The following is an 11,084-nucleotide window of genomic DNA, read 5'->3' on the forward strand; positions in this document are numbered from 1 at the left end:
CTTGCATCCCAATATACGGTTCCTTTAGAGACAGCTCTGTTGAAGGCCATATCATGCCTTTGATACTCAGTGATCACAGTTTCTGACTTTAACATGTTGAGTGATAGGTCAAATTTTACCGGATAATAATAGTAATAATAAAACTGACATTTGGTATAACACTTTTTACATCAGAAGGATGTGCCTAGAGCGCCTCACAAGTTATAGTGTAAAGTGCAGTGACTGTATATGTTTTGTGGGTGAAAGACAATTCACCCACAACTGTCACTAGACAGCCTGAAAATTGTCACCTCCTCTTTTTCACTGTGCCAGCCAGATACCTTTGGCAGAATTCTCCTCTGTATCTCACCAAGGGATTTGAACATAGCTTTTACAGTTCAGACTCAATTATATTTGAGCAAATACACTATGAGTTTTAGAAATTAAGAAAACACAGCTATTTTCGAGTTGGTCATATGCTGGGCTGTGTGAGGATTTTGTATTCCCTCATTCAGCAGAATAGAGAAATATACTTTGCTTAGAAATGCGTTGTCATCTGCATAAAGCCTAATGTATCTAAGCAGTGACTCAGTCAGTACAGCGTGATGTACAGAGATCACCTGAACAATCAGGAATTATTGAACAATGAGTTTCGCTTTTGTTTTTTTCCATCTCAGTTTTACTGTATATTTTCTCAGTATTCTGTGCAGATCTATTGCTGTTGAGATCCAGTCAGGCATGTTGTGGCTTGAACATGACAAGCCTCATGGTCCAGTTAAAGATAACTTTTGCTGAGTTTTGATAGGTGACAGCTTTGATAGCTTCAAGCTTTTCATTATTAGCTGATGCTGTGCCTGCTTCATGAGAAGCTGTTTGCCAGGTAAGAGTCTTAACCATAACCTGAGCCTTTTACAAGGCCCGCAGCAAAGTAGAGCTCAAACCAGTGATCAATTCAGTTCAGATCCGGATCCAGTGATACAGAGGTCACCCAAAGCAGAGATTGTATGATGCTGCCAAATAATAATGTTCATAGCTTAAGAGACTGATAGGAAGTCACAAAAGCAATTAAGCAGAAAGTAGGCAGCAGAGTGCTCTTATAATTTTTAAAAGTACTTAAAGGATTGCTAGAAAAGACATATTCTTCCTATTTTAAGGCAAGTTGGAAGATATTGGAACTCATAACTTGTGTCCTATGAAAGTTTAAAAGGGGAAACAGCCTTCAGGAAAAATCGTTTGGAGCCTTCAGCTCAAGCAGCATCTTTAAGGAAACGATAAGTTAACATTTCAGGTTTGACCCTGAATTCTGATAAAAGTTATTCTCGATATGTTAAGCTACTTAACTTATTCAGCTGTTGATTGATCTATGGTGTATTTCAAGCACGTTCTGTCTTTATTTCAGATTTGTAAAACTAAGGGGGATGGATTCAGTAAGCATTGGAGTGAAAATAAAATATAGTGCTACAATATATATAATAGATTTGATATAGAGTCTTTCATTTTGGGAAGACATCTCAAAGTGCTTCTCGGGATTTACAGTGTACTTTGAAGGTGATTGTAACTTGTGACGTGTTAATTCTGTTTAAAAAATGTAGCCCACACAGTCAGTGCTGAAGACATTGATCAGACAGCGAGCTCACTACTTTCCATGGATATAACCTCCCCCCACCCACCAAACATACATTTCCCCAGTCTATCACATTGTTTGGATCTGAAGTCTCCTGCATGGCTCATTTTGGCTTGTGGAACACAGCACTGGACTGCCAGTCACATCACATAACACAACCATAAGATGTTAGAGTAAGACTAGAATTCCACTAACTGGAACTGCAAGGCTACAATTCACGAGACAGCTTCAGGCCCAACCATTATAATGGAGTTAGCAGGGAAGGCTGGGATTAATGCACTTGTGGACCACTCAATGTCTTTACTTGTTAACTCAGCTTCTTAGCGGATTTATTTATTTGTTGGCAACCAGCAAATCAAATTGCTTGCTCTTTGGTAAGAGGTTTTTTGCACACAGGTGAGTGGTTTGGAGAGAGAGCAGGTGGTGTTTGTACTGCATGGGGGAAAGGGCTGGGCTGGAGTTGGGCGTGGCGGGGATGTTGGTCTCAAAATAAAGTTTCAATGATGCTGTCAGGCCTTGAGCTTATCGGTTAGAGTGTGTGTTCAATTCCCCCCCACCTCCCCAAACACACGCGCACACGTATGATAAGATATGATGTTTCAAAAGAAAGAACAGGAGTAGAGTGAGCAAAGCATGTGGCATTGACGCTTTTTTTTAATGTGTGTTTACATGTGTGTGTGTTTGTGTGTTGGGCACAAGGGTTTGCGTGTGTATATATGTATATAGTTATAGAGAGGTGCCCTTTATAGGGTACACCTCCGGCTCTCTACACCGTATATAGGGCCCAGCTTTCACATTTGCCATATTTTTACCATCTTGTAACAATATTAGGCATTTCACAAAAAAAGGACCAGAAATAAAAGTACAAAAAAGTTTCCGAGCTAGCTCCTCTGGCTGATTAATTTTAGGATCCTATTAAACTGATAATACATTTGATAATAAAAATATTCCAGATCCTATTTGCTCACGGGGTATAAACGTGGAGTAAGTGCGTGTAAGATCTGCTGAGGAAGGAAATAGGTTTGAGATGGGGATAGGATAAGAAGTAAATAGCTTGGTGTTCCTTCGGGGTTAGGTATCATACTGTCACACGTCCTTCACACAAAATTGATGTGCACTGATCCATTTCATAAAGCCTCTCACTCTAATCATTTCTTGCAAGGTAGCGAAACCCTGAATTAAAAATATAATAATATTAATGGTTTTAGTCATATTTCTCAACCATTACTGATCTGATTAAGCAGCCAATAGAATTTACATAGAAAGCTTCAGGAACTAAAACTGCAGAAATGGAACTCTTTGCCATTCTGTGCCATTGATTTTGCCATTGGCTGTGCCTAAGGTACAATGAGGTTAATATAACTGACATGAGAAAACACATCTCTGCTGTGTTTCCATGTTAAAATTTTGGCCTTTGGAAGTATGGGCAGAACTTCTCCAAGACAAATTAATATATTTTGGTAACCAGCAGTGATACATTCCTAAATGACAGCAAAACCCTCTATAACTGTTCTGAAGCTGAAAATGTTCATAGGTATAACTTTTTGTTTTATTAACCCATCACACAGACTTGTTCTGTAACAGATTTTTGACTAGAATGCATTTTCTTTTTGGTCAGTCGGATGTCTGACACATGCGGAAACCTGTCAACAGTAACGAAACAAAACTGAGAATTCTAGGTTAGTGCCAGGGATGAAGGGGATGAGTTACGAGGATAGGCTGACCAATTTGGGCCTATATTCTCTAGAATATAGAATAATTAGAGGGGATCTTATAGAAACCTTGCCATTGATATCACTGTTTGGCAAGCTTTCCCACTGCTTGACCAGCTAGGACAATGCTACCTGTTAGGGTTTTGGCTTGCAGAGTTAACAGGAGCTGAGTGGGATGGCTCCCTACCCAATGACTGATCTACCCATCCAAGTCTTGCCAATGAGTCAGGGTGGCTGTGCTGTCATCAGCAGTGCCCTGGAATACTGCAGACCCGCTTGGCTGAGGAGCTGGACAAATTTAACCGCGACAGAGAGCTGGCTCAATTCTGACATTCCATTGCCAAACAAATCACTGTTCAGCTCCAAGGACACCCCACTTACCTCCCCCACCCACCCACCTCCCCAAGGAGGAGAGTCACTAGTTGGTCATTTGACTTCTAACAAGCCATGTTGGAGCTCTCACTAGGTGGATGCTAGGCACCAGAAACTTCCTTCGAGCTTCCTGGTGGGCAACACAGCTCAGCATGAAATGTGTGAAAACATTGCCCCCATCTTCCTGTCTGCAGCTCGGCCACAAATCCCTTCCCAGCGTGTCCCAACCAAACTGAGAGTTCCATTCATTCCATCTATACATGGAAATTCTGAAATATTTATTGGAATAAAATTTTTCAAGTCATGGCTCATTAATTTGGAAGTGATGAAGTGGTGAAGTCACTTATTCACTTACTGTAGTGATTTAGCTGGGTGCTCACTGGTATTATTTTTGTTCTCAGAGGTTTTTGTTCCCACAAATATAAAGCGATGCGTTTAGAAGTTGCAAAGTATTTTTGTGGGAAAAACTCGAGAAAATAAATTTTACACTGTAGCAATCAGTTCCTTTGGTTGTTGATAGTACAATACATAGCTATTATTTTTAATTCCCTCTTTACGTATGTGTTTACACACAGTGCTTAATGGACCCCGTCTCTATATGGAAAAGACATTCTTGTTGAACTTGACATTATAATTGTAGTACATATCATGCAGGGTTTGGATTTAATCTACAGTTATAGACTCTTTAATGTTGTAGGGAAAAGCATTTGATAATGAATTGCCAAGAGTTCTGCTTTATTAATGATTATACAATATAGTAAACTGAAGAAAGATGCTTTTTTGATTTTTGGTAAATATCGACTGCGGCAGAGAAGACACAATCTTTTAGGGAGCCACGAATTATGGGATCATATCAGAGCCAACATTATGGCACAGCACAATACGACATGAGGTTACTATAGTTCATTACAGGATGTCAGATTGACAATAATTCCTTGAATCTTCACACTCAGGAGTAATCAGTTTTTTACTGTAATATAAGAACAAGAATGTATTGGAGCTAGAGGGCTGTATATGTCATGAACGTGTGAGTTAAAGCTAAAGATAGGCAGACATTTCACAGAGGACAGTTTAACCTGTTCAGTAGGGATGGTGAAACGCATTTGGGGGGAGGAGCAGCAATAATAATTGCAGAGAGAATTCACAGAGAGTTCACAAAAGTGTTGATTTAATTTCGGATGAGAAAGGTCTGAGCTACTTTGAGAAGAATCTGTATCATAACAGAAAGGAAATTAATACTGTACTGTAGACACTGAGACAGAAGAGAAGATTGATGCAGAATTTCAACAATGAAGGCAATGAAAGGTATCACTTGGGTGAAAGTGGAACTAAAATAACTATCTTTCAAGAGGGTGAAAAAGACTAAGGGCAGTCTACTAGACTGCTGGATACAGTTAATAAGAGAGAGAAGTGATTGTTTTATTTGGAATGAGCTTCAGACGGTGGAAAATATAAACAATGGGGAACACTTAAGGATTATGTTGTTAGTTCTGATATTATGGTATAGTAGATGCAAGACAAGATAAATTAATGCCCCAGATTTCAGGGCAAATTAAGTGCTAACATTAAAGGGAAAAAAAGGTTAAATACGTTAGAGGATATATTTCATGAGGGTGGCAAATAGAATACATCCAGGATAATTTCAAAAAATGGACCTGTGTCTCTAAATGGGGATGATATCTATAGCGTAATTGATTTTATTTAATTGAAAGAAAAAAGTAAAGTATTAAGTAATAAATGAGGCCCTTTTTTAAAGAATGGGGCCACTTGTTGAATTCAGGCTTAACTTTGAAATCAGCTTTCTGCAGTTAAAATCAGTGCGGATCTCTGACTTGGGACACCTTGCTGACGTGAAAGGCGCTATACAAATGTAAGTTGTTCTTGTTCTTAAAAGAAACTTACAGAAAACAAAGTTAAGGTTGTCTCTCCTTTTGCTCTGAATGCCTCCTCATCCTTGGTGATTTCAACCTTCACTTCATTCCCTCCTGCTCTACCTCGGCTGACATTTCCTCCCTTATCTCCACCCTCAATCTCTCCATCCATATCCACTCCGCCACCCACGTCCGCAGTCACCCCCTCGACCTGGTGATCACTCAGGGTCTCACCGTCTCGGACCTCACCATCATCGACAAAGCGATCTCATACCATCACTTCATCACCCTTAACTCCTCAATCCCTCTCCCCACTACCACCCAACCCACCTCCATCTCATACCACTCCTGGAAAAAAATCTTCCCCCCCTACCTCTCGGCTGCCTTGGAGTCATCTGAACTCCTTCCCCTCTGGGCGTCGTCCCACAATGATCTATTCTCCTCAGTCACCATTCTCCACAGCTCCCTCTCCTCCACTCTCGATTCCCGCGCTGCCCTCTCTTCCTGAACCATCTCCTATCACGCAAATCACTTTGATACACCAGCCACCTCCGCTCCCTTATAGCCCAGGCACGTTCTACTGGCTGGCTTAAATCACACCTAACTGTCCACCGGCAGATTTGGCTGGATCATGTCAAATCCTACCGCTCCACCCTCACCTCCGCTAAATCATCGTTCTACTCCAAGAGAATCTTGGAGGCTAAGAACAACCCCAAGCTCCTCTTCTCCATCACGAACCGACTCCTCTGCCCACCCTCTCACGCCTCACCCATCCTCACCTCAAATGCCAACTGCGAGGCGATGTTGGACTTCCTCAAATCCAAATTCGAGGGAATCGGCTCAGCTGCCTCTGCCACTGCAACTACTACCCCCTCCCCATGTCCTCCTCCCACCCCAGTCCTACCCACCCCTCCCTCCACACCTTTGAACCCGTCTCCCCCTCCCCTCTCATCACCACCATAACCTGTATGAAACCCACTGCCTGCTTCCTGGATCCCATCCCTACCCCCCTCCTTACTTCCCAGCTCCACCTCCTTGCTCCTCTACTCACTGACATTGTTAACCTCTCCCTGTCCTCTGGTACTGTTCCCACCCCTTGAAAACCGCCTCTCTACTCTCTAACTACCGCCCCATCTCCAAACGCCCCTTCCTCTCCAAGGTCCTGGAACGAGTTGTTGCTTCTCAGCTTTACTCCTTCCTCTCCCACCACTACTTCTTGAACCTCTCCAATCGGCTTCTATGCCACCTCCAGCACAGAAACCGCCCTGGTCAAAGTGACAAATAACATTCTGTCCATCTGCGACCAGGGCTCCCTCTGCCTCCTTGTCCTCCTTGACCTCTCTGCTGCTTTCGACATCGTCGGCCACTCTAATCTCATCCACTTCCTTTCCTCTCACCTCAACCTCCACGGCGCTATCCTTGATTGGTTCAGATCGTACCTCTCACACCGCCTGCACTTCATCTCCTCCACTTCACCTCTAGCTCCGGATTGTCTCGTGTGACATTCCTCAGGGCTCTGTCCTTGGTCCTCTTCAACATCTATATGCTCCCTCTTGGTGACATCATCCGCAGACATGGGGTCAACTTCCACATGTATGTGGATGACACCCAACTCTACCTCTCTGCCTCCACTCTTGACTCCTGGACCACTGTTGTGCTGACAGAATGTCTGTCAGACATGAGGTCCTGGATGAGAGCTAACTTTCTTCAGTTGAACGTCAACAAGACCGAGGCCCTCCTGATTAGCTCCCATCAGCGCCTCCTCACCTCAGGCGCTGACAGCATCACCATCCATGGTTGCACACTGCACATTGCTAAGCCAGTCCGGAACCTTGGGATCTTGTTCAACTCTCAACTATCCTTTCTACCCCACATTCACACCATGACCCGCTCTGCCTTCTCCCACCTCCACAACGTCTCCCGGCTCCGACACTGTCTCACACCGCAAGCCACCAAAACCCTCATACACGCTTTCATTACATCGAGGCTCGACTATGCAAACTCACTGCTTGTCAGCCTCCCCAACTCCTCCCTCCACAGGCTGCACATCATCCAGAACACCGCAGCTCGTGTCCTCTCCCGCAGTAGGCTCCGTGACCCTATCACCCCCTCCTCGCCCAACTCCACTGACTTCCCATCACACAGAGGATACAATTCAAGATCCTGGTCCTCATCTTCAAAGCCCTCCATGGCCTTGCTCCCCGCTATCTCTCCAAACTCCTGACCCCCTACCATCCTGTTCACTCCCTCTGCTCAGCAGGCTCTGGCCTGCTTCACATCCCCTGCCTCGCTCGCCCCACTATCCCCAGCAGGCCTTCCGCCACTCTGCACCCACCCTCTGGAACTCCATCCTGTAGTCCCTCCATCTCTCCCCGTCCCTCGCCACCTTCAAGACCCACCTCAAGACTCAAGACCCTCCTCTTCGACCGTGCTTTCGATCTCCATGCTTCACCCCCTACCCTCCTCCCTCCCCCACCCCGACCCTCAGCTCGAGTCCAAAACTGTCTGTCCAGCACCTTGGGACGTCCTCCCGACGTGAAAGGCGCTATACAGATGTAATTTTGTTGTTGTTGTTGAAGGATTTGCCAAATTCTGGACACTATGAAATTTAACACAGTAATTCTAAACTGAGGTGAATCTCCTCCTCAGAGATGAGTTGGGGGTGAATGATCAAAGCTGAAATGTTTAATTGTTTGTTTGTTGCAACTTTCACAAGAAAATTGTTGGTATCCTCTTTCTGCAGGTGAACATTTTCTATGGGGAAAATAGAGGGTTAAAGCAAATAGTTATTTGAAAAAAGAGTGCTTAAATATTTATCCTAGACAAGTAACACCAGATAAAATACTATTTTATTCCGTCTATTCTGCTCCAAAACTTACTTCATTCTCCAAAGAGGATCCCAACACCATATTTTTCCATTTCTCATATAATTATAATAATCCTTATATTTGATACAGAGCTTTATCACATCTTCAACATGTCTCAAAGTGCTTCACGGCACATACTGTAACGTGTAGTAACTGTATATTTTGTAGATGAAATGCGGCAGCCAATTGCGCACAATATCTGCTCTTATTGCAACCTTCCTGAGCTAGATTGCCAATTTGTTCAAATTTGAGTAGTTTTATGCTGTGAAACCATAGCCAGCAGAAATGACATTGAATCATCATTAATTCATTTCATGTAGGTGCCTTACACTTGACCCTCAGTCTCAACTCGGATTTGAGCTCAGGTCACAAAGGTGAAATGGCTGTGTGCTAACTCACCGTGTGATCTTTTTATTATGTAATTTATGGGAACTCATTAAATAATCCTTGTGTTTGCACACACAAGAAGCCCCTCATGATCCATTTGTCAACTTATCTCCCTGAAAGAAGTCAAGACAATTGAGTCTGGGATTATTATAAGTCTGGGATCTGAGACGCAACAAATTTCTGAAAATAACAAGTGGGAAAGGAGATTTGAGAACATTGATGGGCTACCTTTCTAAAGAGGAAGCAAAAGGTCAGAATAAGTTGAAATCAAGTCACCATCCCAAGATGTACCTCGTACTGTTTGTACTGACATGATGGGCCGAATTTCTGAAGCTCTAAATCACAGTCAGATTGTTTCAGATGAAGATGGCCCTCCAGCCCATTTAATCTCATCCTTCCAGAATACCCACTCTGCTGTCCTCAAAATAATTAATGGGTGTAATGTACCAGTACCAACTCAAGGTCCACCAATACTCTATCAGTTCATCTGGCAGACATCAAGGCCTGGATGAGTGCAAGCCTCCTGCAGCTGAATATGGAAACGACGGAAGCTCCATCAATGTCTTCACTACTGCAGATCCAAACTCCTCAACCTCCCTGGGATCTAACTCAGACTCACCAAACCAATGCGTAATCTAGGCATCTGGTTCGACCCCCAGCTGTCGTTCCTTCCCTGTATCTGATCGCTGACCAAGACCACCTTCTTCCACCTCCGCTACATTGCCCGCCTCCGACCATACTTTACCCCAAATGCAACCGAAACCCTCGTACATGCGTTTGTTACTTCCCTCTTGGATTATTCCAATGTACTCCTTGCCGGTCTCCCCATCTCCACCATTCAAAAGATCCAACTCATTCAGAACTCTGCTGCCTCCATATTGAACCCAACCAAACTCCGTAGCCATATCTCACTGTTCTGGCCTGGCTCCACTGGCTCCCCATCACTGAACGGATCGACTTCAAGATCCTCACGCTCGTGTTCAAATCCATCCAGTAAAACTTTCCTGTTTGACCGTGCTTACAGCCACCTCCCACTGGCTCGGAGTCAGGCTCCGCCACTGTTAAGCTCTCTGAGACTCTACCCTGCATGGAGGATGCTATATAAGTGGAAGTTGTTGTTTTTTAAATGAGAAAAGTGTCCTTATCTCAACCATCCTTCCTAGCAACCCTTTCCAGTTGAATACTACTTGGCTAAAGAAACACTTCCTGGTGTTTGCCTGAAATTACCTTTTGCAACTCTAAAGCAATGTCATTCTGTTGTCTTGGTGCATTCAAAAGTACTATTTTAGGTTTACTTTTACATAGAAATGTCTCTAGTACATAATGCAGTGTTGGAATTCTTTGTATATTGCTTGCTTTTGTTTTCTGTACCATACGGCTTGAAGCCATTATTGTATTGCAGACTGTGAATCCAATAAATAGGGCCTAAAAAACAATGATTTCAAGTGGGATTCCTTAATTAAGAAAGAGGGAAAGGTTAGAGGTTGGGTCTAGGTTCTTCCCTAATTAATTCCACAACATTAGTGAGATGACATTTTATAAAATTTGTTATTTTCACCCACAAAATATACAGTCAATTCACTTTACAGTGTATTCTGTGAAGCGCTTTGAGAACATCTTGAAGACTTGATGAGGCGCTACATCGAATTTAAGGATTATTATTATAAAAATGGAAGCACATAAATTGGCCATCTCACTCAGAAACCATAAGGATGATTGATTTGGGAAGTGGAGCATTCCCACTGGTAGAGTTATGTGTCTGGAGCTGGAGTAAGGACACAGGGAAAAATTCAATTTAGCATTACATGCAGAGCCTTTTAAAGAAGCACAATTGTAATGGGAAATTGCGTTTCTGACCAAACATCACTCGTGGTGATAGGCATGAATGCTGAACGGAATTTCCCCCCATTTGTTGGGAGAGGTATATAGAGAACTCCTTTCTGCATCGAGCTGTATTGTAGCACTGCGGCATATTGGAACACTATTCCCGACAGTGTGAAAAAAGACATTCAGTCCTTCACTGCTCAGGACTGTTTGCCTCCTGTTAATGAGGAGAAAAATTCACCCAAACATTTATGCATAAATTTCAATTCCCTTATTAGCGAGTGAATGAAATTAAGTTTATAAATAAATAACTACTCTCTGAACAGCTGGAGAATGTCAGTTGGAAGTCAGTTCAAACAATGGGTAGGGAAGTGGCTGGGAGTTGCATCTGTCATGCTGCTAACAGAACAGCCAGGTGTTTTGAGTGTCGCTTACTCTGGTGTGAAGC

This window comes from Callorhinchus milii, unplaced genomic scaffold (genome assembly GCF_018977255.1).
Source record: "Callorhinchus milii isolate IMCB2004 unplaced genomic scaffold, IMCB_Cmil_1.0 Scaffold1, whole genome shotgun sequence".
Classification (NCBI taxonomy): domain Eukaryota; kingdom Metazoa; phylum Chordata; class Chondrichthyes; order Chimaeriformes; family Callorhinchidae; genus Callorhinchus; species Callorhinchus milii.